At 39.0% G+C, this 20,959-nt stretch overlaps 1 long non-coding RNA gene across 1 annotated transcript; it reads right to left on the bottom strand.

Moving 5' to 3' along the window:
• Positions 1 to 13,506: 13,506 nt before the first annotated feature.
• LOC111775092 (uncharacterized) lies at positions 13,507 to 19,378 on the bottom strand. The gene is made up of 3 exons (XR_011421733.1): positions 18,764 to 19,378; positions 16,865 to 16,966; positions 13,507 to 13,696 (listed from the first exon to the last, which is right to left on the bottom strand). It is a non-coding gene; the product is annotated as an uncharacterized lncRNA (long non-coding RNA).
• Between the last annotated feature and the right edge of the window lie 1,581 nt (positions 19,379 to 20,959).

The following is a 20,959-nucleotide window of genomic DNA, read 5'->3' as shown; positions in this document are numbered from 1 at the left end:
AAATACATCTTAATTTCCTCATGTGAGATTGTGTGCAAGTCATGCCAAGAATAAAAATGAAAGTCTCTGTAAGTTCTTTCTTAGTGGTTGGAAACTTAGTGAGGTTTTCACCTCCCATGTCCTAGGAAAAGAGAGAAATAAGATTTCCCATTGAGAAATCAAGAGTAATATCAAGAAAGGAACAAAGCAGAGGTATATAAGGTCACTCCAGGGAGAGAAAGTGACTTACAAGTCAGCAAGACTGGACTGTGTCTTGTTTGAATAAACAAATATATCTGCAAAAGAAAATACCAAGTAATAAAGATTCATTCAGCAAAAAACATACAAAAGGAGAGTCACAGAGCAAACATTGGCAGTGCCTACTTAAGCACTGTCCAAAAGAAAGGGAGCTTTTGGATGTCAGGATGTCCTCTCCAGATGGAATGGAAAGGCCATCTTGAGCACAAGGATGAATGCATGAAGTTAAAAATCAAAGGATTCAACAGATTTCTGGTCCCATTAGTAGTACAGTGCTTATCCTGAAATGGATACATCATAGTTTCTTATCTTGATTTCTTAAAAATTTAGTTTATCTAACACTACATTTTCTTCATCTTGTTTTTCTATCCTCACTAAGTAAACTTCTGATACATAATTAGATCTGTCTGGAGGGAGAGAATACACAGATATATCAAATCAAGTTTTCCCATTTGTGTGACCATTATATTTCTTCCATTCTCTCTTTGGTCTTACTGATCTACTTTCTCTATGAGGGTAGAAATTGTGGAAAAGCAAGGCCCTATAATGGGAAGATGTGGAAGAAAAATGATGGTTTAAGATCTGCTAAGAACTGTATTCTGTGGAGTAGCCCGAGCTTGCCCATACATCTTCACAATAATTTATATTGTTCACTAATCTACCATGGCTCTCTATCACCTAAAGATCAGAACCTTAGTGCTGAAAGACACTTATAATTATCTAGTGGGAACCCACCATTCTATGAAGCAAGAAATTGAGGCACAGAGAAGTGAAATCTTTGCCCATAACAGAAGTTTGCTCAGTCTAGAAATACAGATCAGTGTTCTTTCAGCATCTGCTACCGCTGCCTTCAGAGCCTATTTTCTGCAGAAGGAACTGAGGTGAAGTTGTGACAGATGAGAGGGTCCCAGAGAGGGTTCTTTGTGCGAGGTTATAGAGGTTCACTTCAACCCTGGCTTCCAGGTCAGAAGAAAGCTTTGACCTTCTCTTCAGCAGGCCAAAGATGTCTCTCTCTGGGAATATGCCCAGTTCAAAGAAGATGCCCCTCCGAAGTTAACCTCTCTCTACAATCTTCATTCTTGAATCAGTGAACCCCAGAGATTGAGTTGGAACTTGACTGTGGAGTCCCTGCTATGAACCAGGCTGGGCTAAGCTTGACATCTGAAAGTGACCAGTGCGTTGTAGAGACAGGGACTGCTGGAGGCATGGATGGAGGCAAGTTCTGCACCTTTATGGTCAGAATCAGCATTTGGAGGAAAAAATAATCTTCTTTAGCTAAAAGTAGACATTCACAAACATGCTACCTGGAACCACTGCCCAGTGCCACTAAATGGAGAATGAATAAGATGAACTCAAGACTGTCACCTACAGGAGAAAATGAAGGACCCCAAGGAGATGCATCAGAAGGGTGGGAAGAAATTCACCAATCGGGGGAGGAAGATGTGGCTGAGGCTTTTGAACCAAATTAGTAGATTGGTCCTGGAAAGAGTATCATATAAAAGAGCCATAGTGCATTGGTATTCATGGGTTCACAATGGGAAGATGACACGCTAATAAAACGAAGTTTTCAAGCCAGAGGAACATCTAGAAATATACTATAGATACACCAAAAAGTACAACAATCTGTACATAGGACTTCCAGGAATATCTGTAGGTGATGTTAACCTTTCAGGTCTGTTTGCACACATACACTGAAACGCATATATCCCGGATTCACTCTCCATTGGATAGATGCTGATGAGAGAAAACTACCGGCATTCATTGTTACAAAGAATGATGCATTCCGTTACACAGATACTTTGTTGTGGCACAGTTCTAAAGAGCTCTGGAGTGAGGAATGTGGCATTTCCAGCACTGTGGGCCCTCCGCACCTCAGGCCATTCTCTTCTGCCTTCAGAAAATACTCATTCCCCAAATCCACAGCTTTTCACTCTGGTTTCAGCTTCTCAGTGGTAAGCACCAGTTTTCCTGGTAGTCTTTATACTTTTATGGGCTATTTGCTGGTTTATATTCTTTTTTCTTATATTTTATTAAATGGAGTTATATGGAAAAAGTCACCTTTACCACTGAATCAGTATCACCATGTTTAGTCCAAATTTTCCTACCAAGCCTTCAGTCCCAAATTCAAGAGTATCTATAATCTTATCTTGTGTCACTACTTGAATCACGTTTATGTTCTATTCCTCTCACCGATCTCATTAGCTTCTGTAAAAGCTGTGATCACAAGAAATGGCCTCTTTTCTCCCTCCACCACCAAGCAAAACCACTTCTAACCGAGAGTGGCCCTCTTATACATGGATGGTGCCCCAGTTCACCACAGCACCTGGCTGCCTACTGATTTACATGCCACTGGCTTTGCTCATTTGTGTTACCAACCAGGCCTCATGGGCCTTTGAGTTTGTGGTCCTTGGTCTCTTAGAGCAATGATTTTCAAGCTGCGCTCCTCAGACAGTACAGCCAATTGTCACAAATTTATTACCTTTACTAGGAAATAAAAAAAAAAAAGGACTCAAAATGATTGAATGGCTCAAAGTTGTCTTATGTGAAGAGAAAGAAAGTTGTTTCAGTTTTAAAAGCTCTATATGCCTCAATATTCTGCATTGCCTGCAATAATCCTATTCTGTTTAGGTTAACAAGGGCAGGTAACAATAATAATGAAACCAATGATAGTAAAACAACAATAACTAACACCTGCCAATCACTTATTATTTGCAAGATTCTGTTCTAAGTGTTTTTCTTAACTCATTTAATCCTCATGAAACTCACATGAGGTAGGTTCTAAAATTATCCACATTTTACAGATGAAGAAACTGCACAGAAGGTACCGCAATGAAAACTGCCTTATGAATACTAGCCTGTTGAGCAGGCTACTGGTTATTCACACCCAAAGGAGAGTTACCATAGCCAGATGCTCACCTCTTATCAACAGGCTGAGATCAACATTTTAAAAGAAAAGAAATCCTTAGGGCTGGCAAAGGGAGAAGAGCCTGGCTCCACAGGCTCCTAGCCTCCACATTCCTGCTTTCTGACAGTTGAAGTTTAAGGCCTCAAATGTTGTGGGTTGCAAAGTGGTCGCAATTCTTCACTCTTCCCCTATATGCATGCCCTTCGCAACACAACTTTGGGACTCCTCCTACCAAAAACTGGAATCCATTTTCCCACTCCCCTGAATCTGAGCTGTCCTTGTGACTTTGGCCAGTAGATTGAGGGAGAAGTAACAGTTTGCCAGCTCTGAGCCTAGACCTCAAAGACCTTGCATGCTTCTGCTTGTTCTCTCAGAACCCAGTCCAGTGTCATGAAAATAAGGCTGAGCTAAACCTGCTGGACAGAGAGATATGTGTCCCAGTAACCCCTTATCCATGTGACCATCTTAGACTAGCCGTCCCCAAACAGACCTCAGAAGTTGACTGCAGACTCAGGAGTAAGCTGAGCTGAAATCAGCCAAACCTGGCCCAGATTGGCCCAGTGAGCAATAATAAGGGCTTATTCTTATAAGCCTCTTAGTTTTGGAGTGATTTGATATGCAGCATTAGTATAACAATAGCAAGCTGAGAAACTAAACTACAGGTTCCACTGCCTTGCTGTTTCAGAATCAATCCTTATCTTGACTAGATGGATATGAGGAGCTGCCAACTAACTGTAGTTTTGGAAGGACTGTCATCTAATCAATCACCCTTTAACTAGCTTAGCACTAACCATAGTCTCAGTTATACGTGGGCTTCTCCCTGTGTGTGAGTTCCTCTCTTGGTAAACTTCTTAGCAGACCAGTTACTCTAGGTTTGGAAACTAAACTTGCCATTTTCCACAGCTCAGGACTAGACCCTGACCTAGTTACTGGAGCCATGGAGTTATAAACTAGAGCCAAGTTAATCGCAATGCACCATCTGCCCTCTTGGATTTCACTGTATCTCCTGCCCCTGAATTCCCTGCTGTAAATTTCCCCAGATTTCACTTAGCCATTTGACCTGGTGGAAGCCAACTGCTTTTCTCACTTGTTCGTTGCCTTTATCTTTGTTCTGTAGACACTCAGCTCTAAAGCCAGATGGGTCTTCCAATGTCTATAATACTGCAGCAGGAGAGACCAATTCCTGGAGCTGGTCCCTACCTATGTCACTTTATCAAATTAAAGGATCATCATCTCAGTCCTGTCCCAAATGATTAACAAGAAGTATTTAATTCTCCCCAGGAAAGATAGTCCTGGGTAAGGAACGAGCCTTTGAGACCAGAGAGAGAAGAAGCACAAAGAAAAGGGTGACAAACAGCCTAGTTCACAATTTTCCGGAATTCTTTGAGAACCTTGCCTTATTCATCTCCATATGTACTTAAAATAATGCCTCATGCATGTTTTAGACTCAATATTTTAAAATAAAATTGGCTAGTCGCATCATCTTCTTATATGAAGGAGAACATATTTTCTTCCCAAGAGAATTCTGTAATATTTGCCCTCTTTAAAACAAAAACGAAAACAAACTCAGAAAAAGAAATCAGGCTTGTGATTACCAGAGGCGGAAGGTGCAGGGAGGGGGAATTGGAGGAAGGTGGTCAGAAGAGACAAACTTCCGGTTATGAGATAAATAAGTGCTAGGGATGTAACGTTTACCATGATGACTGTGGCTAACCCTGCTGTACAATGTACAGGAAAGTTGCCACGAGAGTAAATCCTAAGGGTTATCATCACAAGGAGAAAATTTTTTTCCCTTTTTTCTTTGCTTTTTATTGTATCTATACGTGATGATGAATGTTAGCTGAACCTATTGTGGTAATCATTTCACACTATATGTAAACCAAACCATCATCCTGTACACCTTAAACTTATACAGGGATGCATAGCAATTATTTTTCAATAAAACTGGGGGGAAATACACTTCTATTTGGTAATTGGAAAAATCCACAATATCTTAGAGTCTTTTGATTATTTCTTTTCGGTGAAAATGAACTGTAAACAAAACCAAACCAAAGGGGAAAGGGTCTTTTAAATCAGTTAGAAAAGAACAAATTTTTCTTTCATTCTTTCAGTACAAAGAGGAATAGGGAATTTTTCCTGCCCTTCAGAAACACACAATCTAATAATGAAGGTGGAAAAAATTAAAAGCAGCCATAAAATTAAATGTTTTGTATTGTAATCTAGTTGCCCATCATCTCTCAGCCAAATAGGAATAATGGGAACTGTTTTACTGAGTGGTTGCCAGGATTAAAGAAAATTACATGTTTGAAAATTTGTGTGCCTGGTACACAGTAGGTACTCAAAAAGTTGGTTTAAATATGTTTGTAAAGGCCAAGTGTTTGCTACAATGTGATTTACCAGGGCAATGCTAGAAGTTAAGAAAGGAATACCAGGTATATTTCCAGTATGTTTCAGGAATTTAACTGGAAACCTTTCCTTGAATATTCATTTTGTCATCTTGTTTATTACCGCTTTCACTAGTCATGAAATACTCATGAGATTAGAAATGCACTACCTTGTCTTAATTCTCTGGAGCGGGTTTCATAAATGTACAGACATATTACTTGGATAATTCTGCAACCTCACATTTCTATAAGTACATTTATAAAACTTAATTAGGAACAATATATACAGTTTGGCAGGTAGTTACTGAAACAGCTCTATAGTTTTGTGAAATATATTAGATTTGGTACACAAATAATGTAATCATTTAATGGGTCAATTTCAATTACGCTTTTCCACTTGGCACCCTGGAAATCGATTTCTTTAACAGAGACATTAGTCTTTTTCATATTTCTACATATATTTCAGTCCCATGAACGGAACTGAAACTAAATTTAATAAATCTTTTCTTCATTTTCAGCCAAAATGTCCTCCGTTTGATGGATATTAATGACAAAGCAGCTTATAACTATCAGAAATGCTAAAGACTTAGGACAAAATACTTTGCTGCATGTTCACAATAGTTTGAAAGGACGTTGAGATCCTTTGGAATACGGTTTGGAGTATGAATCAACTGCCAACTTATTAAATGTTGTGATAACATATCTCATAGGAGGGCCACATAAGACCTTAAGTATTACTCATATCGACTTATGAAATGAGAGCTGCACATCCTACGGCATGCAATTTTCATTTTACTCCACTGTGTACTCCTTTGGTAGTGAGGATGCGGCAGAGTATTCATAATGGATAAGTATACAACGGCAAATAGGGTCTTAGGTAAAGAAACAATGACTACAGTGAAAAATAGAGAAAGAGGGGTTTTATTTTTTCCATCCAATTTCAACCTTTTCAAAACCAAGACACTATTCTTTCCTTCCTGCCGTTTTGGGTGAGCCTTTGGAAACAAAGTTAATGGCTTAAAAACAGGCTACTTCGTGTGCTATGTACAAATTGTGTAAGTTCCACGAAGGGGTCATGTTACCAGTTCACCTTTTTCAGACACATGGGGAAAGATACATTACTCAAGGTTCCACATCTAACAAAGAAAAGAAAAAAAATGTTTACTTTGGCTTTTCTTTTTATTTTTCATCTCTATGAGTACATGTGTAAGAAAAAGAGAGACTGTTTTTCCTCTCAGTCATCCTCTGACATTGGAGGTAAATGTTCATAAAAGAGGCTTGGTCTAACCCCAGGAAATCCTTGGGGGGTAATTACCTCTTGGCACTAAAGCGACATTTAACAAGCTTGCCTTTTCTGTGAGATGAAACAGCCGAGCATGGCTTTCATGGAATGCCAAACTGGACTTTCCTTATTCATGCAGGTTTTTGCATTCATCTATATTTAGATTAGTTGAAGTGGCAATTCAGGTGGTAAGAAAAGAGATTTAGTCATTTAACAGAGTAGAGATTATTAATTCAACAATCATCAACTATTATTTTGCAATAGTTGGTGTGTTTTCCACTATATGGCAATTTGCCGACCTTCTCTGAAGAGCTCTAAAAGCAAAACTGAAAGTGAGAATTTAAACATATCAGTTAACCACATGTATTGGCATTTATATATGCGAGAGAGACACACACACATATACACTTGCATACATCTTTCTCACGTGCACACTGTTCACTAATTTGAATCCTTTGGTGCGTAGACAATTTTTTTTTCACCAAAGTAGCCTTTCTTAGCCTTCCTTTGTTGCTGTCGGGTGTAGCTTTTAGGATAGACAGTAACAGAATCAAAGCTGAGCTGAGCACATGAAAAAGAGCAGGGAGTCCTTAAAAGTGGCAGGAAAAAGGAGGTACAGTCAAAAGACAAGAAAAATAAGATGGGAGATGGAGAGTAGATAGAAACCCTCAAAGGAAGGAAAGGTGATGGGTGGTGGCTGGGGAAAGAGTTGGCCAAGGTTTCATAGTTTTCAAATGGGCACAAAACTCCAGAGAAATCCTGGGACTGTGTTTTTCAGCAAGTCCAGTCATGAGGATGGTCTGCCTACAAAGGCTGAACCTTTGTAATGTCAAGTATTCAAAATCAGATGCAATTTAACAATGACAATACAGTCCTTTGCTTGATATTTACTAGGGAAAGGCTTCATGAAAAACCGTGAACACTATATAACAGAGGAAGATATATGCTTATGTAAGCTTGCATGCTTGTGTCTATGAGGAAATTGTTGTATCCTAGAGATTTCCTTCCTTGCATCCGCAGCACCCCTCCCTTCCTATCCACTGCACCCCCATCCAGATATGTGTCTTTTCCTTTTCCTGCTCTTTGAAAACTGATGTTTGAGCAACACAGCTAGTCAGTAACCATTAATGGGTTAAGAGGGCTGGAAACTCATTTGATTTCATAGTTGACTGTTTGCATGACTACAGGTTAAGCTGTGATTAGATTTCCATTTACAGCTCTCTCATTTTCAGGCATTTAAAAATAACTCAGCCCTAAAAGTTCCTTCTAAATTGATTGAACTGGAGCTTTCCAATGAGTCATAGATAACCCTCAACCTCAAAAACACAAACAAAAAATGCAACACCAAAGTTGGGGGAGGGGAGTGTACCAACCCAAAGCTAATTTTTTAAAGCTTTTTTATTCAGAAAAAAAAACTCATTTTGGGAATGCAAGCCAACAAATTTATGTCACTCGTGTAAAACCACTTTTAAGTCATTTTGCAAGGACCCCAAATAAGCTAAAACATTCAAGTTTTGCACCTGCAAAAGACAGCACACACACACACACACACACACACAAACACACCCCCCCACACACACATGTGTCTGTCTGCATATAAATGGATAAGAATTCAATGGCCTCATGGAAGTTGTTTAAGACACACATTCAAAGTCCCGTGGGTGTTTTGTGATGGTCTGGTCTCTGAGGAAAATCCAAATAAGTTTACAAGATCTGATAAAATATCCTTTTTTACCTCCCTTTTCAGTCTTAAATTCAAGGCTATTCAGGACTCTTGCCAATTTGCCAATTTACAGCTGTGGAATTACCTAAAATGCAAGTTTTTTCAAAGCATTCGGTGAGTGACGTGGAAGTTCAGCAGGAATGCCCCTGTTGGTGGCGTCTTATTAGACCTCTAGCACAATGCAGCTATTTTAGTTTCTACCAAGACTCCTTAGAGGAGGAACTGGTCTCTTGACCCATCCTATGACTTCCAGATTCCAATTTCCTAAAGCACTACAGCCTCTTATTATTGCATTTGAAAGATTTAAAGTATTACTTTTCCTCATGCCAAGAAACACAATGATGCTTTCAATAAAGTTAAGAACAATATGAACCATTACTATTTACCGGCATATTCTTTACATATACTGGTATTTCCGTCATTTGGGGAGGTCATTTGTCAGATAATTTCCTTTGTAACGGAGTTAATCCTTACCAAGAATAAAATTAATAAACCTGAGAACAGTAGAAAAACTAAGACAGAGATTTGGTCTAGTAAAACTTTATTAATTGGGCTTCCACTAATGCATAATTTGTGATGTTATGTCCTGGGTTAGACCAAATGCTACTGCTCACTAGTGATTAAGAAAAGACTTGCTATGTAAGAAAACAAGACCAAGCCAGGGTGAGGGGCTAGTGGAGTGGGGAGCCATCTCAAACCTTCTTATGAACTGATGAAGACAGAAAGCCTCTAAAAGCAGCTTGCTCGGGAAACTTGTGGCAGGCTCAGCATGCTGGCACATACTTTGCAATCTGTTGAAACAAGGCAGGGCGCTACCTTCAAGGAGTTGGAATCCAGTGCACTATGGATTTGACTGCAGTGTACCATGGACACAAACGGATTCTGATGTTCAGATACAGGCAAACACAACCTGAGCTCTTGGTTTGAAAGTAGCTACAATTGGGGACTGGGCCGGTGGCATAGTGGTTAAGTTCATGCATGCCACTTTGGTGGCCCAGGGTTCGTAGGTTCAGATCCCAGGCTTCGACCTACACACCACTCATCAAGCCATACTGTGGTGGTGTCCCACATACAAAATAGAGGAAGATTGGCACAGATGTTAGCTCAGCGACAATCTTCTTCAAGCAAAAAGAGGAAGATTGGCAACAGATGTTAGCTGAGGACCAATTGGCCTCACCAAAAAAAAACCACGTAGCTACAATAGAATTTAGAGTATTGAATAAGAAATAATAATATTGGATTTAAATACATACAATATATGACATCACATAGAGTGTACACGCACACACACACACACACACACACAAAATGAATGTCCTTAAAGCTTTCTAATAGCTATAGAAATTATTAGGTGCTTTCCTGCAGCTCTGACTTCTCTCTATGTAAAAATAGACCGCTATAGCTTTCAGGAGATGCTGCCTTTGGCCAGCTTTCAGTCCAGTAAGAACAAAAAACAAAGGCAGATTTCCAAATAATTCACTTTATAAAAATGTCTGCCTGGACACTGAATTAGTCTAAACTTCTATATTGACAAATGAGTGGCATGCTGTACTTGATGTGATAATGAAGGTTCATAGACTCCTTCCAATCTCTCCCAGATTGTTGGTAAATTTTTAAACCTAAATTTGAAAACAGGTGTGTTTTACTAAGAAAAGAAACCACTTGCTTATTTTTACAGTATCAAATACCAGGTTCCGTTTAATTTTTATGTCTAATGTCTTAGATCGCCCAGTTTAACAGATGAAAACATTACTGTGATCACACACTTCCTTTCAATGATTTTTTGGTATTTTCCTTAGGTACTATTTATGCAATTGCATTATTTAGTTCTCTAAGCTTAAAGCTTAAAAAACTTAAAAATCTCATTCGATCTATAAATCTAGCTGGGTTAGACTCATAGTAACAAGAGTAACAGCCACAATTTTTTAAACACCTACATTATGCCAACATCATTATAAGAACTTGATATAAATTAATCTCATTTTACGCCCGTTTCATAGATGAGGATGCTAAAGCTCAGAGAACTTCAAATATTGTTCATGTTCCAATAACTAGTAATTGGCAACTTCAATATTAAAGCTCAGCTCTGCAACACTCCAGAGTCCGTGTTCTTGCATTGTGACAAAATCCCTTCGCAGTCTTCCAATCACTTCCGCTGCTCTTCCTAAAGGGGGCAAAATGGGCTGACTTCATAGCTCACTGCCCTCCATCATCTTGTGATTATCCAGGACCTATATTCCAATTTCTGAATTATCTATGCCCCTATTGATCTTTCCCTTTCACACCATTTGCTTCTTATTAGTAAGCTTCCTGGGCCATGAAACGTGGAAGGACTGAAGTTTGAAATTTGTGAATATTCTTATTCAAAATTCTAAAGCAATTGTAACGTTAAAGAAGGCTGAGGCTAAGGTCTGAAGTGACCTCAGAGTTAACCTGGATTTCTGCCCTCGGCTCCTCCCCTTGAAAAGAAGGGCTTACTACTGCTATATGTAGTTGTTCGGTTTATTTAGCCCAACCACACACCCGCAGGTGTGCTCAGACCCTCTCTCCGCATTTGCTATTTGTAAAGCTCTTAGAATATCTAGCACGTGACATATTGTTATTGTTTATTTATTTATAAATAAATAGATAAAATAAAGAGATAACTTACTGAATCCTCAAGAACCCCATATAGTAGATACTATTATTATCCTCATCTTACAGATGAGGAAACTAAAACACAGTCATAACTGGCAGTGCTGGAATTCAAATGGCTCCAGAGTTAGACTAGCTCTCAACTCAGCCAGAAAACTGTCAGTTGGTAATTCATTGACATATCCTCTTCTCAGGGGAAGTAATTCATGGACCGTACTTTGTGCTTTGTACTGAGGGTCCACGGTGATGGTATTTTTACCATCAGGTGATATGCTTGAGTGATGCGTTTACCTCATATCCACTGTTTTTAGAAAGTGAAAAATATACTAAAGACAATGCCATTTGCTCAGGAGTGCTATTGGCAGTTTCATGATATGATGCCTAAGAGAAGGGAAGCATGCCCAGCATCAGCTTTACTACATTTTTTTTGGAACTTAATTTTGTTCTGACCTTAATGTGTCCGTAAAAATTCAGGTTTACAGCTTCATCATTGGGTGGGGAGTTTGTCTAATTCATCTTTTATTTATGGTACCTAGCACAGTTCTTGGCTCATAGTAGAAGCTCAATAAATATTGATTTGAAATAACGAATGCTATTAAGTGAAAACCAAGGAAACGTTATCATTCTTAAACCTACTCTTCAGGTTTTTCTTATGAAATGAATTAATATCTCTCAATTATTTACCAGAAATTAAATTCTATAATGTTTAATGAACCAGAAGGCATATCACATCTTGCCAAACTCCTGTACCATTTTCCCCATCCTTGGAATTTTCTTGGTTATTGTGACACTTTACCTATTGTAATATTCTCAACAAAGAAAACGGAATAGCCAAGCTGCTGTTAATAGCTTTTGAAGTGAATCAATTTATTGTCATAGCAACCAAATTTTACAAAACAGATCAATTAAAAAAAGATTTAAATTCAAACTAGCAAGTGAATGTTCCTAGAAAAATGGGATAAACTACTCCATTTTTCAAAAAGTAACAAGCATAAGTCTTTCTGCCTCTGACAGATTTTCCAAGGTAAAGGATACAACCTATCCAGAGTCCAAATTGCATACAAGAATGGAGGAAAAGTAGAAACAATAACGATACCCAAGCATCTAGCAAATCGGTAGATGTAGGTCCCTGCTCTGCCCCTATGCCCACTTAATTCCAGCTCCTCCTTCAGCTCTTGAATCATCCTACAGATTCCAGAAAAGCCCTCCCTGACCTCTACCTCTCCCTAGGTCTAGGGGAGAGCCAGTGGTGAAAGAACTCACAGCACTCTGTGTGTCTTTTCTTTGTACCAGTTATTAACTTGTAATCATGCCTCTATTTGTTGTAGTTGTTTGATTAATTGTCATCTTTCCCTCTTGAAAGACATCCTTCTTGAATGTGAATTGCATGAGTTCAACAACTGAGTCCATCTTCATTCTCCTCATATACCCAAAGATTATCATGAGATCTGAAACATGGAAGATACTCAAAAAATGTTTGTTGAAAACACGGTGGGCAATGTCCTCTGCAGTATTTGTACAGCACATGCCATAAGAATTTAGTGGGCTTTTTCTCAGGTGTCCTTAAAAAAAAAAGATGGGGGCAAAATGTTAAAGTGCGTGTCAGCAGAAATGATTCTACAACAAGCCGAAGGATGATGGTCCAGTTATACAACCCGAAGCTTAGACTGGGAAGCCTTATCCCAGCGTGAAATTTAGATTCCTAAAGGGAATACTGCTCATCTCTCAGCTGGCCTTTTAATAAGAACTGATGACTTCACTATGCTCTCAAAGGCCTTCAGTCCAGAGTGATCCATGTGAGAGATTCATATGCATGACACATTCCCACCGGCCTACACCAGAGGGTGAATAATTCCATTAATTACCATTCACTCCAGACTTTTCTCTCCCACTTAAGGAAGCCTATTTGTAACTGAGTGTGAGTGACTTACTGTAAGAAAGAGCCTTGGATTTGATTTAATTTATAAGAAAACATGAACCATTCACAAACATCACCACTTTACAGAAACAAATCATTCATGTCACACAACACAGTTGGTGGTGATGGACAAATGTGTCAAAACGATTTAGTGGAGAATGGCAGCCCTGAGGTGAGCCCTTAGGGTACCCATAGAAAAGCCAACACTTCCTTCAGAAAGCACCTTGAAATCTGTTTTAGGATACAAACAACTATTCAGGTACATCACTGACAATGTTATGCCACAGTTTTGCACCAAACTTCTTTTCTTCTAGCAGAAAAGAACTGCCTTGGGAAGCTATACAATCAACAGGAAAGCAGAACTAGGCTCAGAAAAGTAAGGTCCTCAACAGACCTCTTGAAAGACCAAAAATGAAAGGAAAGTGCTTTAACTGTACTTTTATTTATCGTTGATTCTCACCTTGCTTAAAGCTTAAAGTCTAGACAGAGTCCGGTGGCTTGTCTTGGGTCATGTTCCCACACTGGTTAGAGAAGGGCAGGTGGCCTGGTTTGTAGTCTCACCAAGACCACACAGTGGCTGAGAGGAAAGTCCCAAGTGGAAACCAGGTTAGTGCTGCCAAAAGAAAGACATGTGAATGAAGAAGTTCACCACTGGAAAGGCCAAGCTTAGGCCCAGCCAAATAAAAGAACTACTGTTCTAGAAGAGAAGATCCAAACATAGTGCGTCTATAGACCTACTCTCTTTACATGGTCTCTCTGCTCAACCCCCGACTCCTTCCTTCTGCCTCTACTGAGTCACTTGATGGAGGAGGTGTCTAAGTTTGTCATTTTGGCCATGACTTTTCTAGTATTCTAGTCTCATCCATGGGGGCCTGTATGCTGGCTAGTTTTCACTTTTTCTTCCCTCAATGATAATTTCCGTATGGACAGATTTCTCAGAACTGTCACTTGAAGTTCTCTCTGGTATTCTGAATATCCATACAATGCCCAAATTTCTCCAATAGCTATTCTCCACTCTGCACAGGATGCCCTGGAACTGACTGGAATGAGGATTGAAATACTTCACAGACACCTCCACCTCTCCCAGAGTTGGTGTCTAATGGCTAATGATTTTTAACCCCAAAATCTTAGAAGGTAGACATTGCCAATTGTATAGCATCAACCATAAAATCCTTTAATGGTGTTTCCGTGCCTGCTACAAGATTTCCTGGTGAACCAACCTGAATAAATTAGGTTCAAATTCAACCCATAACTATATGAATTATATCCAATTAAATCCAATCTTGTTAGATTTCAGTCTAATAGACTTCAGCCTATTATTTTATTTGGTCATGTTCTCTTTGACCCTGATTCTATTACCCTTTGTATTAAACCTTTCTTCTAATCTCTTGTCACCTGAAAATTTGATCAGCACTATTTGATACAGAAGTCAGCTGGGACAAGACAAGAGGATAACACAGTGGCACTTTTGTCAGCCTCTCTTCAGGCCGGCCAACATCTTCTGGTTCCTCTGCTCTGAATATGACCCTTCCATCAATGTCAGCTCTTTCTAGACATATTATCATATTTCCTCGTCTTGTCTGCCAGAATATCATAAGAGATATGCTATCATTTCCCTGATCATTTCCTACATTTTCATAATCATATTAGAAAATAACAATAAAAGAAAGGTTATGAGGTTGTTTTGGTGTGATTTCTAAGAGATCATTGATTTTGTTTTTAAATGATCATAAATAATACATTTAATAATCCATTCCAATGTTTCCCTAGGCGTTGAATCAAACATACTTCCCAAATTTTTCCCTTTTGGAAACTTAGAACAAGTTTCTTCCATTTTTCCATTTTTGATCACTCTTTAGAGTTCAACTATGGCTCCTCTTGAAACCTTTAGGATGAATTTATTAAAACCAGGAAAATTGAACATTTAAAACATTTTGGTGCTCTTTTCACCTGCATTGTTTCTTTAATCACCTCTTAACTAGGATTGCTCTGTTATTTCTGGTGTAAAGAGCACTCTTGACAGAAAGATGGAACAGAAATAGAGTTGAGTAGTATTTCTCTGTCCACTTCATCAGTATCTTAACACAAACTATCCAACAGAGAAGACTTGCTCTTTCTCATTGTTTTCCCTCTGAACACATGGTAGAAATTCATTAATTAATGTGACCCAGCTAGAGTAGTTGATAGATTAACTGTGTGCATGTGTGTGTGTGTGTGTGTGCGCTTTACACTTAAACTATCTAAGGGTACATTGTTTGACCACTCCTTTGATGCAAAGTGAAGGACTATTCTTTGAGTGTGAATCCCCTGTTTGGAGTTCTGCACTACTTTCTTGCTTATACCATACTTCTATAACATAGGCTACACTCTTCCACCTTGGGTTCCTTAAAGTGAAATAAAAATTTAAAACTCTAGCAAAATAATCTGAGTGCAGTAATCTTCCAGATTTTTACAATTTTTCCCAAAGTCTTTTGGTTATAATGTGAAATGGTTTCTTTTATTAATATTTTTAGCCACTCATTTTTACAGTCTTTCTATGTTTAATTTAGTATTACTTTCTTAAAAATTCCTTTCCCAGTCTTTTCATGACTTTGCATAATATTTAACTACCACAATATAAAACTGGCATAAACTGAGAAGAAACACAATTGAACGTTGGGTTGCACACAGCTCCAAGGGTAGGTTTGTCTGGTACTCATAGGTGTTATAGAAAGAGCCTAGGAACCATGAGCCTTCGGTGGGCTGTAGTCTTTAACGTGGATGTTTTAAAAACAGGAGAAAGAGTGTCAATTAATCTGGCATCCCATTATGCAGAAGTCAGTTAGGAGAATTTATTCATAACTTTTTTTTTTTGAGGAAGATTAGCACTAAACTAACATCCGCTGCCAATCCTCCTCTTTTTGCTGAGAAAGATTGGCCTTGAGCTAACATCTGTGCCCATCTTCTTCTACTTTATATGTAGGACGCCTACCACAGGATGGCTTGACAAGCAGTGCGTAGGTCTGCACCCAGGATCTGAACCGGTGAACCCTGGGCAGCCGAAGTGGAGCACTCAAACTTAACTTGCTATGCCACTGGGCCAGCCCCTATTTGTAACTTTTCAAAACTCCTTTTTATGATTCTCAGCAGTTTTCACAAACCTCAGCGTCTTAGAGCTTTGTTCTATAATATAATGGAATTCTTACAGGGTATTCTTCTTTGTCATTTTCCTTTTGGGCTATGTCTTCTGCCTTCACTCTTTGCTATGAATCCTTAAAGACTGAGAGCTCCCTGTAGCAATCACCTCATCTTCTTTAAAAGTGTCCTCTTTATTGTATCAGTAGATTTCCAATATTGGTAAATTTGGTTTAACCCTATTCAAAGAAACCACAGTTTATTGCATGCCTACTATCTGCAAGGCACTGGGCTTCTTTTCCTCCAGCAGCTTCCCTTTCTGATCTTTAGGCTATGGGAACATGCTTCCATTTCCTGTTATTGATTTATCTATTTTTCTAATTTACCATCCTTAAATATGATATACATCTGGTATTCTCTTATTTTCTTTTTTCTTGGTGTTTTAGTAAAGAATTCTTTTGGTTTCTGGTGTCAGAACTCTCTGACTTAAAGAGAAGAGTGTGTGAGAATGTGTGTGCGGTTGCATGTGTGTGTGCGGTTGTGTGTGTGTGTGCGGTTGTGTGCGTGTGTGCGGTTGTGTGTGTGTGTGTGTGTGTGTAGGAGAACTTCTTTCCTTCTGTGGCTGAAAGTCTAGAGGTAGGTCTCCTGGCCGGGATTTAATCCAAACCTTTAGTGTCCTCAGGCCTCGGGCTCCACTTCCCTGAGGTTTCCTTGGCTTTGACCTCATCTGGGAGTCAGGTTTGTCCCAAGGCTGGCTCCTCTCATGAAACTAAAAAATAAGTTGAGTGTTTAGTCATTTAATATGTCTTTTACCATCGGGGTAACCTCCACAAGCACAGGGGCTGCATCTTGTTTTTTTATACCTCATTATACCCAACATCTAGCATGGTGTCTGGCACAAGGTAGCTACTCAATAAACATTTCTTGAAGGAATAATGATTGCTTGTCATAAGCCAGTCACTGAGCTAGGTGTTTTGTAGATCTCATCTCCAAAACGTGTATGAATTTAAGACTGGAAGGTCACAGTCTAAGGAATGTCACTTTTTTCTTTTTTATTTCTCTAAATCAAATTGTATTTGCTCCAAACCCCCAACCTCTGGGTTGATGAGAATTTCAATCTTAGCCATTGGGGTACTCCTCACCACTCTATTTTATACTATGTAAAAATACTGAACTTATTCAATGCCAAAAAACTGGGTGAAAAGCAGTTTCTTTCACCCATAGTTGCTGCAGTCGTCGTATTTCTTGGTCCACTGCACATGGGTGAACATTTGCCAACGCTGTCTGCCCCAAAGGCCACCATCCTAGGTGGACTCTCAGAGATCTTCCTGCCTGACCCCTGACTCCACATCTCACACTCATTTTCTATCGGAGGCTCTTTGTGCCACTGGCTTTTTTCACACCATCCCAGGTTGGGGAAACAGACTCACCTCAGGTGCCACCACTTCTACCTCCACCACCCAAAGTATTTGCCTACATCTCTGTGACAAATCAAATAATTCCTCTCAATGAGCCATTCCTAGGATGGAAGTAGTCAAAGGCAATGTTAATACAAGTTACTCTTTTACTTTTTAAGTTAATAACTCTTTCCCATATTTCATGGGTCTGTGTTTTATTTAAGATGGTCCTCAAAATGAGGGTTAACAAACTGGAAAGTTGGCCACTCTGGACCACATTCAGCTAGTTCATGGCAGGTTCTGTATATTTATCTATCAGTCTCTAATACGTTCTCCACATTCTAGGTAAAAAAAAAATGTGAAATGGTCTCCTGGACCCTTTTGTGGGTCTTTATACCTTTTTCCTGCCCTCACTAAAGGAAGCAGTACTAAGCACATCCACCTAATTAGACGGAGGAAAAATGTATCAAGTGGACACTTCATCCAAAATGTAAGCCAGCACTAACACATTTCCGCATTCTAACTCTAGTGGGCCATAATTTGACTGGTATCTTGACTGCCCCATGTTGCATTTTTCTCCTAGTTCAGTAGCTATTGGAAATTTTATCACCAGCTTTGTTTTATCCCTCCAACAACATACCGATATCAACTACCAGTACGATATGACCACAGACAACAAAGGAATCCTGTGTGCTCAACCACAGTTCTAGCCACAAGCAGAGTGGAACTTTCTTTTCCAGGAAAGAAGTTAACATGGTCATTTCTCCCACAGCAGTGGTCCCTAAATCCAATATGAAACCATCTCTTATCGCTTTAAATCAAAACACGTGCTATATGAAACAACTGGTTAATCATATTAAATATATTTTAAACATGAATTGGGGGGAAAAAACAGAGTCTTGGTTGTTGGTTTTTAATGTCTTGATGGGTTTACTAAGCTGAAAAGACATGAGGGAGTATGCAGTCCTCTGGTCAACCCAGGTCAGTCTAGAAGCTGTGTGAATTATCTAAGTACTTGTACTCAAACTACCTACATTATCTAAATGAGCTGGATAATCTATGTAAGCTGAGGTCCACGTAGGTACAGTCTTGGCTGACACACATCCTAGAAACAAAACAAAACAAAAATAATGATGCTCAAGTTCACAAAATTAGTTTGGAATACTCACAGACATTCTCTGAGCGGTGACTGTTGGCAATCCTTCCTTCCTCTTCTGCTGGAAAGGCTCTAAGAAAGGCTTTCTCACATTATCCTAGTACTTATAATATGGCCTAGAAAAATGTGCAGAGGAAGACAAAAATGGGTAAATAATATTTTTAAGTTCATCCAAATTCTAGAATTCCAAATCAGCCTACTTCAGTGCAGAAGAAATATCTAGTCACTCATAGGATTCATTATTGTTTCCTGAGCTCCAGTTCCATGCACGTAAGTATGTTTATATTTTTAAATACGTAGAAATCCTTTGGGGCGAATACTAGCAACTTGGGTAATACTTTGTATCTGAGCTTCCTATAAAAGGTTGGCTAACACCATTTCGAAAGAAAGAGCCGTCCCTGAGTGCTTCTGTTAAGACCTGTAGTCCTCTTAGATAAGATGCCCTCCTTCATTGGCTCACTTCTTCTGCCTTCTAGGTTTAGAAAAGTGTGAATAGTCTTCATCCTCACTTTAAAATCCATTCAAAATTGCCTTGCATAAAGTAAGGCAACTAAATTTGAAGTTTAAAATAAGACAATCCTTGCAGGGAAAATCAGTCACTTATCAGCAGAGTTCCATGCAGCTCATTGGAAATTCAGAATTTGGAACACAAATTTAGAATATTGAACATGGCATTATTCATTGCCTGGCACAGAGTCATGCAAGGCAGTTAGCCAAACAAGCTATCTCTCTACTTACAGGTGAAACAACGGTTTGGAGAATCTTAAAAATTTGAAAACATTCATAAATCAACATAGGAGCTTTTCTAAGGGGGAAGTTAACACTCTGCCAAGTTAAGCGAACTAAAGAAGAAAACAAATCGGCCGTTAAAATGGCTTTCATGACAGACACTTACACTTCCTCAAACAATATCAATTAGTGTCTTTAGAACAGACTTCCTCAAGATGATATTTCAATCAGTTTATTTTCTGGATGTAAAGAGCTTTCTTCCATTGTTTCAGACTGCAGAAATAGGACAACAGGTAGTGTTGCTGACAGTAGAGTGGGGGTTTCCTGTGTGCGTAAATGCCTGAGGTGATGTAAAAATTATGGCACTTCTAGAACCTCAAATGAAAACTTTTCCCTGCCTATCAACAAGAGAATTTGTTAATGTGTGGATGTTCTCAGCTTACGTGTATACTTCCCTCTTTACCAAAAACAATTTTGTCTTTTGAGGATCAGCTAAATTTTCCCTTGTTTTCTAAGATGTGGTCTGTCTTTCCCACTTCGTTATGAGGCTATACCAAGAAAATGGATGAAAAGATATGGAATTCTAAAGAAGAGAAAAATGGAAGACAAATTCTTTCTTACGGAGTCAGTTATTGGGCTCTCCTTTGTTACAGAAAACCTAGACAAGGACTCAAGGAAAGAGCATTACATCGATCTACAGTAGAAAGAGTTAAGGAGGAAGAGTAACCAGGAGGGTAACATAGAAAAGCCTCCTGGGCTGAGTTTGGAAAGAGTTTTAAAGGTTTGGTGTTTGAAAAACTCTAGAGCTAATAGAGTTAGGGGAAAAAGAGGAGACAATTAAGATGTGTGGGGTGCGCTGTGAATTGAGTCCCTTCCATTTGTGAAAGATGCGAGGAAAAAGTCAGTCTTTTGTTGGCTGTGTCTGCTTCTTTGAGTGCCACCACATGAAGAGTCTGCGCAGCACAATGCTCTGGGTTTTATCCAGGTTACATCCACACTACAAACTAACTCACACATGTCCATATAGAGAGTCACAGTTCTGGAACCTCAAGAAGTTGTCCCCAGAATGAGGTACAGATCTTCTCCTTCAGTGACAACCAAGTCGTAATTCCTGGTGTTGCATTTGAGTTCACTATTGGAACACATCATTTGACATGAGTTTTGACTGAGCGTGGTTGCCAGTCTTTTTAGTCTTTCTCGAAGATTATAATGGTGGCGGCATTTTGTAAATACTGTAGCATTCACTTAAAACATCAGTCAATAATAGGGATAAAACAGAGCTTTTCTAAATCATCTGGTTAGCACTCCATATGTTCTCTTGTTAAAAGACAAAAACAAAAACAAATGTCTGAGAAAAAAAGCTGCTGGGCATGGGTATCATGCTTTTTCCTTTAAAGGAAATACAAATTAGCCATTAGCACGATTTGGCCTATTCACAATCTCAGCAAGTTGCTGCTTGCTCCAGGGTGTAGCTTCCTTT

The sequence above is a fragment of the Equus caballus genome, chromosome 9, assembly GCF_041296265.1.
Source record: "Equus caballus isolate H_3958 breed thoroughbred chromosome 9, TB-T2T, whole genome shotgun sequence".
Classification (NCBI taxonomy): domain Eukaryota; kingdom Metazoa; phylum Chordata; class Mammalia; order Perissodactyla; family Equidae; genus Equus; species Equus caballus.
Note: the sequence above shows the minus strand (reverse complement) of the source record. Positions and strands in the feature narration are given on the sequence as shown.